At 35.3% G+C, this 23,246-nt stretch overlaps 1 protein-coding gene across 20 annotated transcripts in view; it reads right to left on the bottom strand.

Annotated features, from left to right (window-relative positions):
- Positions 1-23,246, bottom strand: part of LOC106884379 (protein DOP1A) — a 141,172-nt gene that overhangs the window by 99,715 nt on the left and 18,211 nt on the right. For all 20 annotated transcript variants that reach the window (XR_016242158.1, XR_016242160.1, XR_016242161.1 and 17 more), the window contains exon 2: positions 1,614-1,742. The gene's annotated coding sequence lies outside the window, so the exon portion shown is untranslated. The remainder of the gene's footprint in view (positions 1-1,613; positions 1,743-23,246) is intronic.

Below are 23,246 nucleotides of genomic sequence, written 5' to 3'. Positions count from 1 at the left end.
TTATCTATCTCAACCGTTTTGATACTATTCCACCTGAGATTGATATTAGTTAAAACGTTCCTTCAAAATTTCATGTTAACTTCTGTTCCAAACACCAGCTTCATAATGACAAAGCTATTTTGCTAAATTCTTTGTTATTTTCAAAATTAATTAAAACAAAGCAGACTATTTCAACAGAAATATGGTAGCAAAAGGGTTAAAGTAATTACAGCTTACATGCTCCTTTACATCAGCATGCCTGTTTCTGTCTTCTTTCTTGTACCCCCCACCCTCTCTCTCTCTCTCCTTACATATCTCCTCTATAGCAAGAAACCCGTTTCTGCCTCTTGGTCTCTGTCACACTAACCTTTCATCATCTGACACAAGTTCCCCTCCTCAAATGCCCCTGCCCCTCTCAAAACTCCTTGTCTTGTGATTTACTTAGTGACCCTGCCAGTGCTGGTGCCATGTAAAAAGCATTCAGTCCACACTGTAAAGTGGTTGATATCTGGAAAGGCATCCAGTTGCAAAAATCATGCCAAAACTAACCTTGCCTATGCCGGTGCTATGTAAAAAGCATTGAGTCCACTCTGCAGAGTGGTTGGTTTTAAGAAGGGCATCCAACCATAAAACCCCTACCAAAAACAGACACAGTAGCCTGGGGTAGTCTTCTACCTGGCCAGCTCCTGTCAACTGTCCTACCTATGCATGCATAAAAGATAGACATTAAATGATTTTATATATATATATATATATATATATATATATATATATATATATATATATATATATACACACACACACACACAAATTACTTTAAAAATATTTATATACTTCTACTTCTTATAGTAAGTCTCACAATCAACTACTGTGTTTTTAAGATCACTTTTCATGAGTAGCATTAGTAGCTAAAATAAAGTCTTAAAAAAACAATACAATAATAATTAGCTAAATTAGAAGCAAAGAGGCTTGTAATTTATTTTACATGTATTTACCATAGATGAACACACTTTTATAGCTCATTGTTCTCTAGCTCATTATTAAAATAAGTGTGTTGGCCACACAATTGCTTGACCTGTTAGCAATCATATCTCTAAATTCTCATAAAGAAAATGAGCAGACTAGATAACGTGGTCCTAGATACACTGTCTCAGAGAAAACAAAAAAAGAGAGTCATCATGACTGGAATATTTTTAAGTGATTATAAATCTGCTTGATCAGAACTGACCAGATGATGACAATAACTGAAGGAGGAACAACATATGCATTAAAAATTTGTAATAAAAATATAACAGTACAAAATGTAAAAGTGGATTAAAGCATATTAATATAAATTAAGAGTTTTGTTATTTTCAAGAGATCTAGATTTTTAAAAAAATTTGCTCTTAAGCTTACAGGTCCCTCGTTTCAACAGTATTGTGTACATCTGTATAAAATCAATTTTCAGAATGGTGGAATACTTCTGCAGTTAACCAAATGAATTAACATGATTGAGACAATAGATGAAGATTGTTTAAGTAACAATGAAATATCATTTCCTTTCACTTTATCATTTGACAGGATTACATTTGAAAGTATTTTGTATTTTTTTAGGATTTTGTTGAAAACATAAAATACATAAAACAATAAATTACCAAAATATCCGAAGGAATATGCAAGTACAGTCATGGTCTCGATTGCTTGAGAATTTCAGTTTCATTACAGCACTAACAAGTTCATCAGGGCATAAAAATCAAGTGATTTTCCCATTTCAGTAATGAAAGCTGGAAAAAGAAAGAAAGAAAATATCATATGCAAGAGACCAAGCAAACTGTGATCAATAACGATAAGTGGGTCTATAACTACAAACAATACCATGTATTCTTGAAAATGTGCTCATAGAGATTTTCACAAATGAAGCTTGTTTCTGTTTCTTGTTATAATACATTTGGGGGCATATATCAGTTCATGTAGCTTGAACTCCTAAAATACTTCAATTCTTTAGTGATTAAAATTCACTGGATAGGGACAGCTTTACTTTTGATGCAAGTACAAACTTCTGAAGATGTTACTTTAACTTAAGTTACGAAAATAAGCAGAAAGTAACAATCAAAAACAAAAAATACTTCTACAATTATTAGCAAAAATGAAAACAAAAATTGAATTGCATGTATTAAAAATACAGTAATTAACAAAAAAAAAAAAGTTATTCATAGACTGGACAGGTATCATTACTTTGCTTCTGACATTGCATACATTTACAGCAACCAGTTGTTATCAATATAGTAACAAGAGAAATATGTGACACACATTCCGGGATCATCTAAGACAAGAATGTTGCAAATGTACCTCATTTTGCCTATCTGGATTACTGCAGATCATAAGTTGGGGTTATTTCAATGTTCTATCTTGTAACGTACTGATTTGAGGTGGTTATTCACCACAAAGGTAAGTATTCAGATACAAGGAGTGAATACAATGAACAGAGCAGCCACTTGCATATTTCAGCAACTACATACAACTGAACATGATCTGTCTGATGTAGACATTACAAAACTGGTGTACAAGAAACATTCATTGAGAGGAAGTAACTTCAATTAATGAGATAGCAAAGTAGATGGCTGTCAGTGTGTAGACATGCTTATGTCAGTGTATAAGTGTATAAAAAAAATATTTTTTTTATCATCAACTAATTTAAAGTAGTCAACTTTACAAAGGCAGGTGTCAGATAATAGTTGTAATCAATTACATAGCAAAAAGATTTCGTCTAGAATATAAATGTTACAACAGAATGCACCTAAAGTTGCTGGAAGCTTAATTTCATTTTTAACAGGCTATAACCAAAGAACAGATTCTTACAAACTCACTAACACACAAACTGTTAAACACTGACATGTTAACAATATAAAGAACTACATACTAACTATACACACACACACACAATGGACATAAAATAACAATAACAAGGAAAGCAAGAAGAGGAAAACAGTTATAAAAATACACTAATCCCAGGTGGCTCTTCATTATTGCCACCAGAATAATAATTTAAAACTCTGGAACTGAAGAACATATTCTATATACACTGATGATAAATGAAGTGGTTAAAGTAATTTTATGAAACACATTCGTCAGAGGAAGGATCCAAGAGGTGGCGAGCTGGCAGAATTGTTAGCAAGCCAGGCAAAATGCTTAGCAGCATTTCATCTTACATTCTGTGTTCAAATTTTGCTGAGGTTAAATTTACCTTTCATCCATTCAAGATCAACAAAATAAGTATGAGTTGAGTACTGGAGTCAATGTAATCAATTTAATCCCTCTCCCAAAGTTGCTAACCTTGTGCCAAAATCTGAAACCAATATTTGTAACAACATTAGTAGATTTATCAAGGGTCTTGTCAAGTTAATAGTCACACATGTAATGTATGAACTGAGAGAGAGAGAAGAGGGTGGGGGCTTTGTGTGTGCACATGAGCATTGTGCTGAGTTAATATTGAGTACTGGCACTCTGTTGCTTAAGGGTTCCAGTTGATCCGACCAATGGAACAGCCTGCTTGTGAAATAAACATGCAAATGGTTGAGCACACCACAAACATGTGTACCCTTAACGTAGTTCTTTAGGGAGATTCAGCATGACATAGAGTGTGACAAGGCTAGCCCTTTGAAATATAGGTACTACTCATTTTTGCCATCTGAGTGGACTAGAGCAATGTGAAATAAAGTGTATTGCTCAAGGACACAATGTGTTGCTGGAAATTGAACTCATGATCTTATGATCATAAGCTGAATACCCTAGCCACTAAGCCATGCACCTTCACTCATATATATGTATTCATGTATATATTATGTATATCTTTCTATATATTGAGTGTATTGCATTGTATGACAGCTGCGCTGCATAAATACTGTGCAAGCATTGTGCTGCTGTGTGCATGTTGTGTTGTGTTGTCATGTAGTGGTGTACAAGTTGTATAATTGTTTCGTTATATCAGTGACTGTGCTGCATTTGTTACATTGCATTAGTGTCACAATATGTGGTGTGTGAGACTAAAATGAATAAGAAGAAATTGGTCAAAACCAAATGAATTTAGGTCTTTGTATCAAAACTTGTCTGAGACAATTGTAAAATTTTTCATCTTCATTAACGAGTCTTGAAATTGTGCATTCACTGAGTTTGATTAAGGTTACCTATGTACTAAAGAAGAATTGTTACAAATGGGCCCTCCAACCCACATATAAAATATGTTAGAACAATTGCAGGTGGAAAATGTTACTTGACATGTGGACTTCATACAAGAGATCTGAGATCATATCAATCGTTGGTGTAGACTGAGATAAAAGGATAAAAGTCATGGTCATTGCTATACTAAATATGGATAGCACATGTCTAATCAACTCTGTTGTGCTTGATGTTGAACTCCTAAAGGCTATATCTTTGAGAATACTAAGGTGAGCCATACAATTAATAACATTTGATTTCGATATTATGTATGTCAGGGAATGCTGATATGTCTTAGGTATATTTTAGCCCTCAACAACAGGAAACTAGCTTAGATAATGTCAATTAATTCATAGACAAAATAAGAACTGGTGTGTTGTATTTTCAATGATCTTGCTTAACACATGCATGATGCAATACTAGGCAAAATCCTTTCCGGAGGGAAAGGAAAGAATGTTTAAAATAACTGCTTCACTGATGGAAGACCTTGTAAGAATATCAAACATTGATTAATTGGAAAACAGTCTTATCTGTAATGGTAATCGTAATGTTCTGCCTGAAGTATCCAGCAATTAAATCATTAAAAGTGTTCATAATAATATCCATTACAGCTTTATTGCTACACACTGCTGCCTAAGTCTTGAAGTGTCTTGGCATGGCTATTCATGAGTATAAACGTGTGGTATTGAAAAAGTTTTCAAAAGAACAAGCTTTATTGGACCAGGGAGTTAGATCACTGGAGTTGTGTACACAAAGATCATGCCCATTTAATGGCACCAAACTGCTGCTTACAGTAGATTTCTTTTGAGAGTGACCAGAGGTTATTAATGTTTTTCAGAACAAAAGTTCACTCACCTCTCCTATTATTGTCTCCAATCATCCATCACACTATATGTGTAATGAGGGAATAGTACTGGACCTGTCCATATACAATCTACCTACTGTCACCCTTCTTTTTTTTGTTTTGTTAGCCTTTAATCTCTCACTCTCTCTCTTCCATTAATCCTTCTCATATCATTCATTGTTAAAATCTGACCCATGCAGACATAGAAAAACGAACGTTAAAATGAAGGTGATGATGATATCACTTTTTTACCTTCACCTATTTTTAGTGCACCACTCACCCCTTCTCTTCATTACCATCTCATCTATTACCCAATCTGTCTCCGATTATTGTGCCAACCTATCTTCTCTGCTTTAGTAAAAAGGGATGACACTGGATCCATGTGCATTCAATCCCTTCCTACCACACCCTTCTTGTTAACAGTCACTCACAATACTCCCTCTTCTATAATTCATAATAGATATCCATCACTCTCTCTCTCTATCTCTCTTTTGCCATTACTCTTCCTATCATCATTCACTCTGTCTTTTATCATCACCCATCTTTACTACTACTGATCACTCTCTCTCCCTTTCATTCTCATTACTCCCATCTTACCTTGAATGAGTGGAAACAATGCAGAAAGGACTCTTCAGTTTTACTGAGGATGGAAATCCTTCAAGTGTTTGTACCACAATAAAATGCACCTAGTAACTCTATAAAGCGATTGACATTAGGAAGTCACCCAGCAATAGGAAACAGTCCAAAAATGAGCTGTATGAGTAAAAGGTGGTGTAACTCACCTAAGAGAACAGTAACTCCAAATAGAAACTAACAGTATGAACCATCCCACTTACACCATCATGGAAATGTGTAAAATCATGATGACAATGATGCCAGTAACAAAATTATAGCTGTAACAAAAATAGTCTCATTAGCCACAAACATTGTGGATGAATGTCCAGTAACTGTGATATGTGAAGAGGAATGGCAACTCACACACTCTGACTGAATTTGTCTTCTCTGATTTACTGTGGCCACTAATAGAATCTACAAGCTTATAGAAAGGGATGGGACAGTGGACAGAAAACAATATGTCAAGATTGCAATACTCCACCTATTACAGTTCATCATGGGAGGAGACATAGCTTATCAAGAACAATAGATTTATTATTCGATCATGTTTAGTTATTTGGCTATCTTCATATCAAAGGTCTGTTTGGGTAGCGCTAACCCATGCTAAACAAAAATTTTAAATCTGCTTCCTCTATCTTACCAAAGGCCAAAATATAATGGATAATAAATAGATAGTTGTAAAACAGCAAAGTAATATGTCTTGTAAATATTCAACATTGTAAACATCAAGAAGGTTGTCCTCTATCAGACAAGATATATCTTACATAAAATGACACCAAATTAGTTATTCATTTTAACTACCTAATATAATTTTCCATTTAATTTATTCTTAGTTTCTTATTTCACATCAAAATTACTCTCAACATATAGTTTTTACTTAATAAGTTTTTAGCAGAACCATTTTCCTAAGATTACCATGCACACACACTTGCATATGCAAAAAAAAAAGTGTAAACAGAATAAATAGTTTAAAAATTATAGATTTAGACAGAGTGAAGATTGATAAGAAGAATAATACAATTGTGTCTTTGGTGAATTGGGTTAATGTTTAAAGATGCAACAGCTGTTATTGATTATACTTTTTTTCCCCTCAGAAACATGTTTTACAAAATCCCTGGTCCTATATCAAATAAAATATGTACAGATAATTTAACTTAGAATTATAAATTAGTGGAGTATTTTTGTAATGGGAGAGGCATTTAGATTAATGTTTAGAGTTAAAAAGTGAAAAGGAAATGGAGTGAAAGAAAGAAGGAGACAACAGGAGAGAAAAAAAAACATACGTTTTATGATTCTGCTTTGCCATAGCAATACCCAATAAATAGTTGTTAGAATTCAGTATAGTTATACATCAATTTAACCCCTTAGCATTTAAACTGGCCATATCTGGCACAAATATTCAACCTGTTTTATGTTTAAACTGGCCAAATCTGGCCTCTCACACCTACCCTACAATGTCAATCTCAAGAAAATCATATCAAAATCTTGAAGCAGCAAAATAATGCATAATTGATTCAAAACAATATAAATGAATTATCGGAATACTAAAGGATTAAATGAGTGGGTCATATCCTCACACCTACTAAATGTATCATATGTGCCTTAATGTAGCCAACTATATATTTAAATGTTTCCTGCACTGAAGCAACACTTCATTCTAACAGCGCTGAGGACGTTATAAGATGTTGCACTGTGGCACTCAACCCAGTTACAGAAACAGCTGTTAGCTAATTAAAGTGATTCTGTAACTTCTGCTCTTTTGTCAGTAATTTATTAATTAATAATTATATACACACACACACACACACACACACACACACATATATATATATAAATTACATAAATAAATTGAACTTCATATTCAAGGCTTCAATGAAACTATAAGGTGTTACTAAGATGCTCAACTATGAGTCCACTGCATCTTATAGCAGAAACAGTTGTAAGCTAATGAAGTTCATCAGATAATCATTTATTCCTTTGTTATCTTAAAGCTCTACAGAAACGACAGTTTGTGTTTAGCACACCAGTTTGGACAGAGTTATCATTTTTATAAGAATGGGATGGATCATATTTAAAAACAGCTTCAGGACTTGTGAAGAATGAATTTGTACACAGTCTGTTTCTGAGAGCTATTCTATTGGACCTCTGTCTAATCATTAAAACATTGATTAATGATCCAGTATTAAGTGCTGCAACATGCATTTGCTGATCTTGAGAAGATCTCATCTCGCTTCTCTCTTCAGACTCTCGCCTTCGGTTTTCTACAATCCTCCTTGCTTTATACTTGTTTCTGGAGAGATTACGTCTTTTCTTTGGTGGCATATTTTTTTCCTATATTGTAAACAAAAAATTATGAACATAGAAAGAAATTATACATTAATCCCTATTTTTGTAAGCAGTTGTATCCATAAAAATGTATTTGAAGAGAGCAGAAATTGAAAGAAGAGAAAGTGAAAGATGAATGTATGTCTATATGAAATGGACGTGTGCGTGCGCGTGTGTATGTGTGAGAGAAAGAGGGTGAGAAACAGAGAGTAACTGAGTGAAGGTGTGTGTTGTGATGATTGATGTCTTTTAAGGTACACACACATATAGAAAATGTGATGTCAGTGTATAAAATGTTTACGATAGTTGATTTATGGAAAAGATTGTTAAATTTTTTAAATGCAAATATGTGAAAGGAAATTAAGTTTAATTTGTAGCCGAAATAGTACTGAATCTTTTGATACCCCATACATCAAAATCTTTAACTCGGTTTTGGAATGCATATGGTATATATGACAGTACAATAGAGATGTAATACTGAAATAGTGTAAGAGATTGCTCTGGGCTCACATTAGGTAAGTTGGAAATTATTTTGGCCCATCACACTGCATAGACCTTGGCTTTTGTATTTGACGCCTGTTGCTTTAAGTATTTTATTTCGATTTTATGTATGTATGTATGTATGTATGTATAAGCCAATGAAGGAGACCCCTACATGGTAGCTAGACCTGGTAGAAACAGCAGCCAAATCTCCCTCCAAACACCCTACTGTTTTAATCCGACAATTTTGCCTATCATGTAGTTTGAATAAGAAACTGTAACTAAGGATTAATATTATTAACCCCAAAATTTTACGCATTTAATAGCAATCAATTTTTTCTTTTTGCTTAATTAGTAGTTTTCCATGTCAGCTGTAAAGGTGAAGAGGGTTAACTTGGATGGTGTTAAGTAGTGGAGATGTTTGGTGATTGTAGGCGGTGGTTACTTTTGACTGTTTCTTCTCAATAAGGACAATTGATTGATAACGAATCTTAACATAATATATATACAACTACAAGTGGAATTGGACGTCATAAGAGAGACAGCATAGCGACAGTTTTGGCTGACTGTCATCCTGTACTCCCCCTTGTTGCTAGCGAAATGGTATGTGCCGGCTGTCTGAGCAACTGGTTGATTTTAATGGCGGAACAAACAGGACAAAAAGATTACAAAAATAGTGATTCTCACTTTGAAACTAACAATTTTGAAAGTCTTTTTAGATTATGGAATGCCTCACTCTCTCATGAATCCATCTTTAAAATTTCAGCACGATCAGATGAACAATACTTGAGTTATAAGCACACAAACAGACAGACACAACGGATTTTATATATTAAGAAGATATATATATATACATGAAGAGCTTCCTTCAGTTTCTATCTACCAAATCCAAACCCAGATTACTTTCAAGAAACAGATTTTTAAATAATAATAATAATAATGATGATTTCCATTTTTGGCATAAGGCCAGCAATTTCAGAGGGAGGGGTAAGTCGATTTTATTAACCTTGAAATAATGAAAGGCAAAGGTGACCTTGGTGGAATTTGAACTTGGAATGTAAAGACGAACAAAATATTGCCAAGCATTTTGCTCAGTGTGAAATAATAATATAACATTTTTAACACTTTTTCTTTCAGGTTGTTATGGAATTGTAAATATCTACGTAACACAATCTGAATCTTGCACCATCTTATCTATAAGACTGAAGTTTCTTAGGAATAGCTTAAGTACTTTGTATCAACACTATTTTATTACAAATAACAGAATAAATGGTCATGTTGGACAGTATTTGAACTCTAAACCAAATTAAACAAACCTAAATACTGCAAAGTTCTACTTTCTCACCAAGCATCACAGAACTTGAAAACACAGATAATCGAATAAATTTTATTTGCTTTTTTTAAAATAAAATATATATGAAACAAAAGTACTCAATATACAAAATAAAATGTACTTAATATTATCTTTTCTTATGTTTATGATAAGAAAAAAAATTTTGTATATTTATATAATCAATGAATAATAGTAATAATAATAATAAAATATGTGATATACATATACACTGCCCAGTTAGAATTGTTTTTTTATATAGAAAAGAATTCTTTCACATTAGGAAACATTGATAATACATGTCATAAATATCATATTATATGGAAGTGAAATATGGACAATGAAGAACAGCAGCAGAATGAAAGAAAAACTAAACTGAGTGTAATATGATGGATGAATAATGTCTGTTGAAGGGAGGCTGATATCTATTCTGGAAGTATTGGCACTGCATAATCTTGTTTAAGCAATTTCAACAGGTGGCAACAAAGGATGTTATATACTTAGTAAACAATCTAATAAGTTAGCAAAGGGACTGGCAAATAAAGGCATTAAATATTAAAATGCATAGACACAAATTTAACACAGTGGTTCTCAATCTTTTGTAGTTCAACAACCCCTTTTATTGGATGGTATTTTACAAATGCTTCTTCCTACATTTTGCAGTTAAAAACAATTACTTTTTAAACAAATAGAGGTTAATTTTGCACAGGGTTTTATTATCCATATTTTGACACAGAATGAAATGATAATGTGCTGCTGTTGGATGCTTATGTTTGGCACAGTTGACTGGACAGTAAACCAGCTTTGGTGACCATAAGTTTTGGCACTGGAGGACAATGCATGCACATGGATGCAGAAATATACAGAGGTGCAGCAATATCAAAGGAAGGCTAACTAAGAAGATAGTTTTTGTATGTGGCAGATGCTCAGGAGCAATAAACACTGAAAATGTGCAGAGAACAACTTCTGCCACATTCCAAGGAGAAAAACTAGAAGTAGTTGATAGCTTCTGTTACCTAGGTGACCAAGTCAGTAGCAGGGGAGGGTGCACTGAAAGTGTAGCTGCTAGAATAAGAATAGCCTGGTGACAAAGGGCCTCTCACTCAGAGTAAAAGGCAGACTGTATGACGCATGTGTACGAACAGCCATGCTTCATGGCAGAGAAACATGGGCTGTGACTGCTGAGGACATGCGTAAGCTCGCAAGGAATGAAGCCAGTATGCTCCGATGGATGTATAATGTCAGTGTGCATACTCGACAGAGTGTAAGTACCTTGAGAGAAAAGTTGGCCCTAAGAAGCATCAGATGTGGTGTGCAAGAGAGATGACTGCGCTGGTATGGTCATGTGGCGAGAATGGATGAAGATAGCTGTATGAAAATGTGCCACACCCTAGTGGTTGAGAGAACCTGTGGAAGAGGTAGACCCAGGAAGACCTGGGATGAGGTGGTGAAGCACGACCTTCAAACATTGGGCCTTACCGAGGCAATGACAAGTGACTGAGACCTTTGGAAATATGCTGTGCTTGAGAAGACTCATGGCCTTTGCCAGGGGTGTAGCCAGCCCACTTATGCATACCTTTCCTTCACTGGACACTAAACTCTGCTTGCGAAGACCTGTTGAGGCAAGTGAAATCGAAATTGAAACCAAATTCAACGACTGGCACTTGTGCCAATCTTTCCTTCATTGGACACCAAACTCTGCTTGTGAAGACCTGTTGAGGTAAGTGAAATCAAAATCGAACTAAATTCAATGATTGGCACCTGTGCCAGTAGAGTGCTAACAGCACCATCTGTGCGTGATCATTGCCAGAGCAGCTGTCTGGCTTCCGTGCCAATGGCACGTAAAAAGCACCATTTGAGCATGATCGTTACCAGCATCGCCTTACTGGCACTTGTGCCGGTGTCACATAAAAAACACCATTTGAACATGGCCGTTGCCAGTACTGCCTGACTGGCCCTCGTGCCGGTGGCATGTAAAAGCACCTACTACACTCTCAGAGTGGTTGGCATTAAGAAGGGCATCTGGTAGAAACTCTGCTAGATCAGATTGGAGCCTGGTGCAGCCATCTGGTTCGCCAGTCCCCAGTCAAATTGTCCAACCCATGCTAGCATGGAAAGCAGACAGTAAACGATGATGATGATGATGACAGAGAGGGACGGTACACCACCAAACAGTCACCATAACCTTCTTTTGAAGAGTTTAGGTTTAAGGAAGGTTTACGGTGCTTCATTTTGGTCCAACCACTGCGAAGAATGTTTTTTATTATTGTACAGAATCCACTTTTCATCGCAAGTTACAATACAATCGACAAATGGATTGGTCTGGTTACGGAAAAGAAGTGAGGAACAAATTTCATATCTGCACATTTTCTGATTTTCATTCAAATTGTATGGAACCCATTTGTCAAGCATTTTTGATTTCCTGATCATATGCAAATAGTCACAGGCAGTTTTCTGGCTAACTTGAAGTACTTTTGCCAGTTCTCAAGTGGTTTTACATGGATCTTTCTCAATGACGGTCATCAATGACAGATGGGTGTCCACTATGCTCATGATCTTCAAGGCTCAGGTCTCCACTACAAAATCATTTAAACCATTTTTGAGTTGACCACTCACTGATCATTTCCTCACCAGATGTTTCATTCATATCACAAGCAGTTTTAGCTACTTTATGTCCTTTTTTGAAATTGAATAGCAAAACTGCTCGAATATTGCGCTTTGACAGTTCCATTTCAAATTATTGTAACAATGGTAAAAAAAATATCAGTTAATTTATTGATGCATTTGGGAAAGTCTATGTCTGTATTATCAGACAATTTTTTTTTAAATGTTTAAAAAAAATTCAAAACTCTGCAAAAATCTGGTACAAATTCTTCATAGTTCAAAACATTGCTTACCTTTCACTCAACCTGATAAATTAAAACCTCCCATTAAAATTCCATATCAATTCACATTCCAAATACCAGCATAACAATGACAAAGTCATATTGATAAATTCTTCATTATTCTAAAATTTAACTGAACCAAAGGCAGTATATTTCAACACAATTATATAAGAAAAGGGGTTAACTGTAACATTTGTACTTAGTGTAAATATGTATTACTAATTAAACTCAAAAACTCTCTAAACACCCAGTGCCACCTTGACATTTATTGCACCCTTTTGAATTCACAACACCCCAAAAAAGGTCGGGAAAGCAACACTGACATTAAAGAACTATTGCTCCAACAAAACTATTAGTTATACAATTCACAATGGAGAGACACTAGAGAAGAAAGTCAATATAACAGATAAAACAGATGAATATAAAAGATGCTGAAGATCTCATAGTTATATTTCTTTTTTTCTTTAGTAGTTGCAGTTTGAGAGTTAAAGAGCTGTTTCAGTCATTGGACCAGGGCCATGCTAGAGTACCACACTGGAAGGGAAGGGTTTAGTCAAACAAATCAACTCCGGTACTTCTAAGTACAGTATTTCTAAGCCTGGTGCTTATTCTATCAGTCTCTTTTGTTGAACTACTGTTATGGGGACATAAACAAACCAACACCAGTTGTCAAGTAATGGGGACAAACAGAGAGAGATATACACACATAGCTACACACACATACACAATAGACTTCTTTCAGTTTCTATCTACAAAATCCACTCACAAGGCTTTGGTCGGTGCTGAACCACAAAGGTATTTTTGCACTTCATTTTTCAGAATATTAACTTTTTGATAGTTTTGTCAAAAATCTAATATAACCTTTACTCTAAGTCAAAAAAAAATAAATAAATAAATTCAGATTATCAGATTACTCAAATTAGCAAAAAAGAAAAAAGAAAGTTGTTTTTTTCCCTCTGAACATTTCAAAGTAAAAAGACACTCCATATTATCAAAATCAATTATCAGCCTAAATAACAATAGCAAGGCTTTAACATGGGTAACCAAAAATAGTGACTCAGCAATGAACTGGTAGCCAATTACATAAGTAGTTTGGTCACTTTCACTGTATGTCTAAGATGATATTATTTAACGGTTTACTAATCAAACACCCTATCAAAAATTCAGACAAGTAGCTATGTTACTCTGGTTTTCATTCAAGCCAGATAAGCAGCCGACAAAATATTAATTAAAATTAGTTTTTATATATAATAAGCTTTCAGTTTGAAGGTAACATACACATACATATCTATACACATACCATACACACACACACACCCAAAATTCCTTTTGCCTGTGACTAAGTTCCACCTGACAGCTTATGTAACCAGTTTTAATATACCATCAGGTGAAACTTTAAATACCAGCTTAAATGAATTTTATAATAAATCTAAAATCTACTTTTAGTATTGAATCACCCCCTCCACCAGTATTCATATAACAACCTAAATTTAACACACGCATATATATTTACTATCATCTTGTTTAACTCTTTAGCATTCAGATTACTTTATCAAGAGTGATGTTTATTTTTTCATTCTTTTACTTGATTCAGTCATTTGACTGCAGCCATGATGGTAGCACCACCTTAAAGGATTTTAGTCAAAAAAATCAACCCCAGGACTTACTCTTTGTAAGCCTAGTACTTATTCTATCAGCCTCTTTTGCCAAGCTGCTAGATTATGGGGACAAACACAGACACACATAAATATATACATATACATATATATGTGTGTGACGAGCTTCTTTCAGTTTTCACCTACTAATCCACTCACAAGGCTTTGGTCGGCCTGAGGCTACAGTAGAAGAAACTTTCCCAAGATACCACACAGTGGGACTGAACCTGGAACCATGTGGTTGGGAAAGAAGCTTCTTACTACACAGTCATGCCTATATATATATATGCGACAGGCTTCTTTCAGTTTTTGTCTACCAAATCCACTTTGGCTGAAATGAGGGTATAGTAGAAGACACTTGCTCAAGGTGCCACACAGTGGGACTGAACCCAGAACCAAGTGGTTGGGAAGCAAGCTTCTTACCACACTGCCATGCTTGCTCGCATTTTTAAAATTTAATCATATATTATCTTGTAGCTTTGAAATTTTGAAGATGTGATTGTTTATTTCTAGATTAACATAGTAGGGTAGGTGTGAGAGACTGAATTTAGCTAGCTTCAGCATAAAACACGTAGAATATTTTGGCCAGATATAGCTGGTTTAAATGCTAAAGGGCGAAACAGTAACTAGAGAATGTAACTGTCAACTGTTCACAACCAAAGGATTATGGTAACACTCTTCATTGAGATTGTGAGAATTCATGCAGTTCTGATAACACTGTCTGCTGTAGATCCTTTATTTTCACACAAACCCCTCTCTTTTCAGTCCAGTTTGTGAGCCTGAAACATACAGTACCTAAGCCAACAACAACAGATATAACACCCAACAGTCTTCCCTGCCCCTCTTTGCGTTATTATTATAATAATTGACAGCATTTGTAAAATGGTACAAAGGTCAAGGGTTTTGTGTATGGCACTTATCAACCTATATGTGCGTGTTTGTGAGATCACACACAGAAACACACACACTTAGATACATATGTCTTCTATTATAACCTTGGGCTGACCAATATCTTGTAGTAAATGGAATCTGTGCAGAAGCCTTTGTGTGTGTAAATACAAGGCACTATCTATCCTTCATTCTTCCTTAACCTTTTTGTTACCATATTTCTGTTGAGATGCTCCATGTTTCTTTCAGTTAATTTTAAATATAACAAAGAATTTAGTAATTTTAAATATAACAAAGAATTTAGTAAAACAACTTAGTTATCATTAAGCTAGTGTTAGGAACATGAATTGTGATTAAGGTTTGGTGGAAGATTTTAATTCAGAACTTTTTTGAAAACAAGACATTTGAACTACAGAGTGAGAAGCAGTTTCTGCTCGGTTGGTATCAAAAGAGTTAATATTATCTTATTGTAAAATGGTAAACTGACAGAATTGTTAGCACACTGGGCAAAATGCTTAGCAGCATTTCATTCATCTTTACATTGAGTTTAAATTGCACCAAGGTCAACTTTGCCTTTTATCCTTTTCAAGGTTGATAAAAAGAGTACCAGTTGGGCACTGGAGATGATGTAATTGACTGAGCTCCTCCTCTAAACTTGCTGGCCTTGTGCCAAAATTGGAAACCAATACTGTCTAACCATGTATCATCCATTTACAACCAGGACACCACATTCAAACCTGCAGGATTCCACAAAGATCTTGAAAGCATCCTCCAATGGGAATATGCCAATTTTTCTCTTTCTAGAGTAAAAATGTGAGACTCATTAAGAGAACATCATTACTTTTCTCTCAATCATGAACTACTTTCAGTAAGGGCCCCATAATCACTGCCAATTGTTAGGTATCAGTGGGTGTGTCTCCCTTAAACCACCTCCTATGATAGGGATTGAGGCCTGGAACCAACCCTGTGAATAAGGAATTCCCAGCAGTCATGGGTCATCAGCCTGTGTTGATTATGTTCCTGCATTTTGTACACACCATCCATCACGACTACCAATCTAATGGTCTGATGAGGTCCTTGGATTTGGCCAATGAGTTGTGTGCACTTTCTGATGGCCCAGAAAAGACAATCAAATCTGATAACTTAGAGAAAACAAAGTTTTCATAAGTGAACCTGTGGAAGGATCATTACCAGTTCCATAGAGGTAGGTGGTTGGAAGTACATCCTTAACAATAGCAAGGATCATATCTCAGTAACTGACTCTCCTCTTCAAGGCCAGAAGACAGTTCAGCCCTACCAAAAGTTGACAGTGCAGGGTTTAGGTGAAACTTTATCAAGGAGTATTGCTAGAACGTCTGGGATGGTGCTGCTGCTGTGCAGAAAGGCATCCACTAAAATGAATTCTGACTTTTGTCTAGGAGGGGGAACTTTCTAGGTGCAATCCCATGGTCATTCATGACTGATGGGGGTCTTTACCCTTTATCCTTTTATATATACACAAAAATATATATATAAAACACAAGCTAAGTAACATTATGGTTGTTCCCCCCTCTCTCTTTCTCTCTCTCACACACACAAAATTTCTCTTCTCTTAAAACTCCTCCACAACCCATCTTCCTAACATCCCTCCATCTCACCACCCATGGCAAGCCCCTCCATTCTCCCTCATGTGTCTGTCCACATACTCTTCATGCCCTTAGATACCTACCACACACTCTACTGTTCCCTGTGGGCATGCCCCAATACATCTCCAACACCACCTATTTCTTTCTTTCTCTCTCTAACTTTCTCCTCCCTTGTCCTATTAGGCTAGCCAAGTTTCTCCCCTATAGTATGACAACTATCTTTGTCCCTCTATTATACTCTAACTTCTCACCTGGCACACAGTCACTTCCTTCGGTTCCACTCCAGGTCTCAGTTAAGTGGTCTTTGACATGCAAATTACTTGGCAACCCCACTGGTGCTAATGTGTCATAAAAAGTACCTGGACTGGTGCCATATACAAGCACCTGTGCTGGTACCATGTAAACAGCACCTATATTGGTGTCGTGTAAAAAAGCACCTGTGCTGGTACCACATAAAAAGCACCCAGTACACATTGTAAAGTGGTTGATGTTAGAAAGTGCATCCAGCCATAGAGAGCATGCCAAAACAGACAAATAGAGCCTGCTGCAACTCTTCAACTGGTCAGCTCCTGCCAAACCATCCAACCCATGGAAAACAACCATCAAATGATGATGAACTTATAAATATGTGTGAGTATGTGTATATACATGAAGGTATAAGTGCATATATATATATATATATATATATATATATATATATATATATATATATATATATATATATATATTGGCTTAGATCAAAACACTTCCTTCCCTTTTGCCACAAATGTGTAGATGTTTGATAATATGAAAGCTTATCCATTGCTTATCAATTGGAGTTAAGGAGCCATATGTATATAAATGCCTATGAAATAACTTATGATAAGAGTTTTATAAGTGGAGCTGACAATCCATTCATTTCTATTCCAGCCAGTGTACAATTTCATACACTTACAAAGCAATTCTCCCATCACTACTTTGGCCAGTATGGTGAAATTTTTGTTTTGCTGGTGAAATCACAAGATTAAAACCAGTTTTGCCCACTGGTTGTCAAAAGAATTCAATTAGTCATTGATTAAAACTGTTTTTTCTTCACTGCATGATTTTTATAGTCAGCTTTTTAATACTCCTTGCATTATAAGTTAATACTAAATTAAGTATTAGTTACAATGTTTGGCTAACGATTCAAATATAACCAGGCCTGATTACATCTATAAGTACTAACAATTTATGAGTCAATAAAGGAACCTCATTAGTCATTCAATATGCTAGAGATAGCAACAAAATCTCCCTCAAGTCACATCCTACTGTCTTACACTCAAAATGTAATTATAGATATAAAAAATGACAGGCTAGTCAATTCTGGAATGCCTCTGATCAGGATAGACTTGAGGTATAACGAGTTTTATGCATTATTTCCAATTTGTCTTCAATATAAACACCACATTGGAATCAACAAGTATGTGGTTCCTAAAAATCAACTTCCTTCACACAATTATTATTCTAAGAGACAGAACAAAAATTACAAGGATAAATGCAGCAACCTAATAAGAAAATGTACCATTAATCTTCGATCAGACTACAGCACCTTGTATCAAGGGTATTTCAACACCAGAGATTTGCTAAGCATATCCAACAACAATAAAACGCAGAAGGAAAAAAGAAATAGGACACAAACTGAAGCTGTTAAAGGGTGTGGCACTGAGTCATTTATTCTGAAAATTTATATTAATACTAGTGAAGTGGGATTGGAAATAATTTTTGTCTGACATGCCTTTACCTTAAAGAAGAAAGCTTACAAACAACCTCGGTCACATTATGTGAGAAAAAGTAAATAAAATTAAAAATTAAGACACTTGTTAATAAAAGAAATCAAGGAGCCTTGCAATGTGTCGTGTTAGGCTTTGGAGGCTGCTTACAAAACTTGGGTTATTTGAAGAAATATTTTTGGAAATTAGGTCTGATACATTAGAGCATTAATTTTCTGCTGACTGACTAAGTAGAAACTCAGAGAATGTCAATAAAGTATAGTAATTACACACATAGCTGCATCAGTTAAAAACACTAAAATATTAACTAATATAATTCTATTATCTACTATATAGTGATGTAAAAGAAAAAGTTAATATAATCTATGTTTTATACAAAATAATTCATATATTGATTTAATTTAATTTAGAAATAACAGATCTAACATATACGTGATAGAGTAATTAATCAATTCTGAGATGTTAGTGTAATATCATGTGTTTAGTAATTATAACTATTATTCAATTGCCTTTTATCAATAAACATGAAATCTACTTCTAATTTTTATTAAGATGTATATAACAGAATATTGATTTATGTTAGGATTCCAAATAACTTCATAGGATCATTATTAGCAGCAGCAACATTTAACGTCTGTTTTCCATGCTGGCATGGGCTGGACAACTTAACAGGAACTGTCAAGGCTAAGGGGCTGCACCTGGGTCCATAGTTTGTTTTGGCTTGGTTTCTACAGCTGGATGCCCTTCCTAATACCAACCCTGTTACAGAGTATAACTAGGTGCTTATGTAAAAAACAAAATGATGAAAGGATATTAGGGGAATGAAAATGAGTACAAAAGATGAAAGCAAGTTCAAATCTTAAATTTATTAAATATAGACAATGGTGTTATTTAAAAATATTTCAGTAAATTCTGATTAATCCTTTTGCTATATTTTTACTGAAATATACTACTTTTGTATTTGTAATTTTTCAAATCAATGAGGAGTTTAGTAAAATAATTATCATTATTAAACTGGTGTTTGGATCATAATTTGAATGTGAAATTTCCATAGGTTTACAATTAGATCACTTTAAAACAAAAAGTATGTATCGTAGAACCAGGGGCAGCCTCAGGTGAGTTGGTATCAAAAGGGTGAAAGCAAACTTCAGTAAATTCCATGCGAGAGGAATTCATTGTAGCTGATACATTCACCAGCTTTCATAATCAAATCCAATGGCAGAGTGAACTAATATGACTTGTGGAACTTGGTCTTCAGAGTGAAAATTCCCAAATGACCAGAAACCTATTTTGACAGACAGGTTAACTGAGACAATTCAAAAATAACAAGTTCTATCCAAAGACAGAAACATACTGAAATACCAACAACAAATTTGATTCACGGGCTATGAAATCACCTCTATATAAACTTTATTTTTGGCCATTTCAAACTTAGCAAGTCATAATAATTCTGATTATAGTTAATGATGTATAAAAATGTCCACTACAGAAAAAGAATCAAGGTAAGACATTGAAAAAACTTTAATGTAATTAAATGTTTCGACAATGGAATTTTAGACAACCTTATACGTTTAGATCAGTGGTTCTCAACCAAGGTCCACATGATCCCTAGTAGTCCATATAAGATTCTGGTGGGTCTACATGAGTAAAATAGTAAACTGGGGATCCACAGTAGTATTTTAAAGGTTCATGAAAAGTTTTGCTTTAGCTGTATTTATTGCAAGAAACAGCTCAGTTTCTTTCTCTGTTTTACATGGTACAACCTACACAAGTTAATGTATGAAAAGCAAAATAGGAGTTTTGATAGAATTATCTATAAAACAAGTTTTTAGACATTGAATGGCTATGGAGGGGGTCACCAGAATAAAATAGTAATTAAAGGAGTCAATGGGTAAAAAATGATTGAGAACCATTAGTACAGATGAATGCATACATTTTGCCTTTATATAATGACAGTTAGATATATGCAGATAAGGTTGTCTAAAATTCATCATCATCATCATTTAATACTCTTTTACTTGTTTCAGTCATTTGACTGTGGCCATGCTGGAGCACCGCCTTTAGTCGAGCAAATCGACCCAAGGACTTATTCTTTGTAAGCCCAGTACTTATTCTATCGGTCTCTTTTGCCGAACCGCTAAGTTACGGGGACGTAAACACACCAGCATCGGTTGTCAAGCGACGTTGGGGGAACAAACACAGACACACACACATATATATGTATACATATATACGACAGGCTTCTTTCAGTTTTCCGTCTACCAAATCCATTCACAAGGCTTTGGTCGGCCCAAAACTATAGTAGAAGACACTTGCCCAAGGTGCCACGCAGTGGGAATGAACCCAGAACCATGTGGTTGGTAAGGAAGCTACTTACCACACAGTCATTCCTGCTCACTTTTCCATGATTGCATGGGTCAAGTGGAAGTTGATGAAGCTGATTTTCTACAACCAGACGTCCTTCTTGTTACCAACCCTAACATGCTTCTATGGAAGATTAGAAATGAACACCGCAGCTTGTATGATAGTAATGTTTGTTTACAACTACTGTGCAATGTCAAGACAAGGAGACAAGCACATACACAGTCACTGGACAGCAGCTATGCTAGGGCACCACCTTAAATGGTTAAGGTGAACAAATTGACCCCAGTATTATTTTTAAAGTGTGATACTTGTTCTATAGGCCTCTTTTGTTAAACTGCTAAGTGATGGGGATGTAAACAAACCAATACCAACTATCAAGTGGGGAGGGTGGGAGACAAGCACAAACATATACATGTATGAGCTTCCATGTAGCTGCTGTCTACCAATTTCACTCACAAGGCATTAGTTGGCCCAAGGCTATAGTAGAAGACAATAGCCCAAAGTGCCATGTAGTGGGACTGAACCTGAAACCACTTGATAGTAAAGCAAACTTCTTAATCAAACAGCTATGCTTGCACCTACAATGGGCTTCTTTCAGTTTCTTATTTCTTTATTGCCCACAAGGAGCTAAACATAGAGGGGACGATTGATTAAATTGATTAAACATAGAGGGGACGAACAAGACAAAGGGGTTAAGTCGATTATATCGACCCCAGTGCGTAACTGGTACTTAATTTATCGACCCTGAAAGGATGAAAGGTAAAGTCGACCTTGGCGGAATTTGAACTCAGAACGTAACGACAGACGAAATACCACTAAGCATTTCGCCCGGCGTACTAACGTTTCTGCCAGCTCGCCGCCTTTCAGTTTCTATCAAACAAATCACTCACACAGCTTTGGTTGGCCCAGGAATGTAATAGAAGACAATTGCCCAAGGTGCCATGCAATGAACTGCAAACCATGTGGCTAGGAAGCAAACTCCCTAACTACACAGCAATAAGCAAGTTAAATGTGAAACGCATTAAAAAAAAAAAACTTATGTTATTGTTAAAATAGTTTCAAACAAACAACCTAAATTACTCGTTCAGCTAACACCTACTTTTTATACATGTCTGTCTGGCCACATGTGAGCAAAGCAGCTGTACTGTGTTATAAACTTTCTAAGACCAACTACAGAGAGAGATCAAAAAGTGATGACACAAAAAAGATTGAAGCTGACTAACCTATAGTTATCAGTTTTGATAGACTGAATATATTAATTATGAATAAGTAAATAGAGCAACACTTCTGAAGCTGAAGTCTAGATTTCCATTATATTTACAATTATTGGGAGAATAGGCAGGCTAATACAGAGTGAACAACAAACTACAGCTGAAAGAAAAGCCTGGCCTGAGTTAGTAAATTAGATTTGCTCTGAATTTAAAAATGAAATTCACAAGCCAATGAGGAAGCCTCTAGGTAGTGTTTCAACTTGCTAGAAATGTTAGTCATGTCTCTTTTAAAAACACCCTACCATTTTGCAAAAAGAAGGTGAGATGGCCATTACTGTAATGCCTTTGATTACAGTTCTGCTGATTAGGGATAACCTGGGACTAAACCACAACACTTGGATTTAAGGAGACTTAGTAATAGTTTATAACAACAAAAGCCAGTTCATTAAGAGATAAAAATAAACAGGACACTGCATATGATGGATTTTCTTCTTATGGAAGACGAATATTGTCCAGATTTACTTCATTAAACAGATTCCATGATGAAAAGTAAAGTCCTGAAGAGCACAAGTCATCAAACCAAACCTAACTAAAATATGACAATTTATCAAAATTTCTAGGACGTTTTACTGTAAGACACAAACTACATTCTAAATTGTAATAACTGATTAATATAGAGCTATCTTTCTTTTATCTGTTTCAGCCATTGGGCTGCGGCCATGTTGGGGCACTGTATTGAAATGTTTCAGTTGAACAAATCAACCCAAGTACTTTTTTTTTTTTAAGTTTGGTACTCATTCTATCAAACTCTTTTGCCAAACCACAAGGTCATGGGATGTAAATAAACCAACACTTGTCAAGTGATGTGGAGAGAAAAAACACAGACACATGAATGTGTGTGTGTGTATGTGTGTGTGTGTGTGTGTGTATGTAAAATCAACATCATCATCATCATAGCTTATGTCCACCAAATTTTCTCTCATGGCAGTTGGCACAGAGCTAGAAGCCATGCAGTTGCAAAGCAAGTTTCTTAACCATATAACCATGCCAGCATCTATGAGGGAGTGCTGAAAAGTTCCTTGCTTTGGGTAAAAGAAAACACA

The sequence above is a fragment of the Octopus bimaculoides genome, chromosome 1 (assembly GCF_046866305.1).
Source record: "Octopus bimaculoides isolate indiv1 chromosome 1, ASM4686630v1, whole genome shotgun sequence".
NCBI classification, from domain to species: domain Eukaryota; kingdom Metazoa; phylum Mollusca; class Cephalopoda; order Octopoda; family Octopodidae; genus Octopus; species Octopus bimaculoides.
The sequence above is the reverse complement of the archived record's forward strand: the minus strand, read 5'-3'. Positions and strand labels throughout refer to the sequence as shown.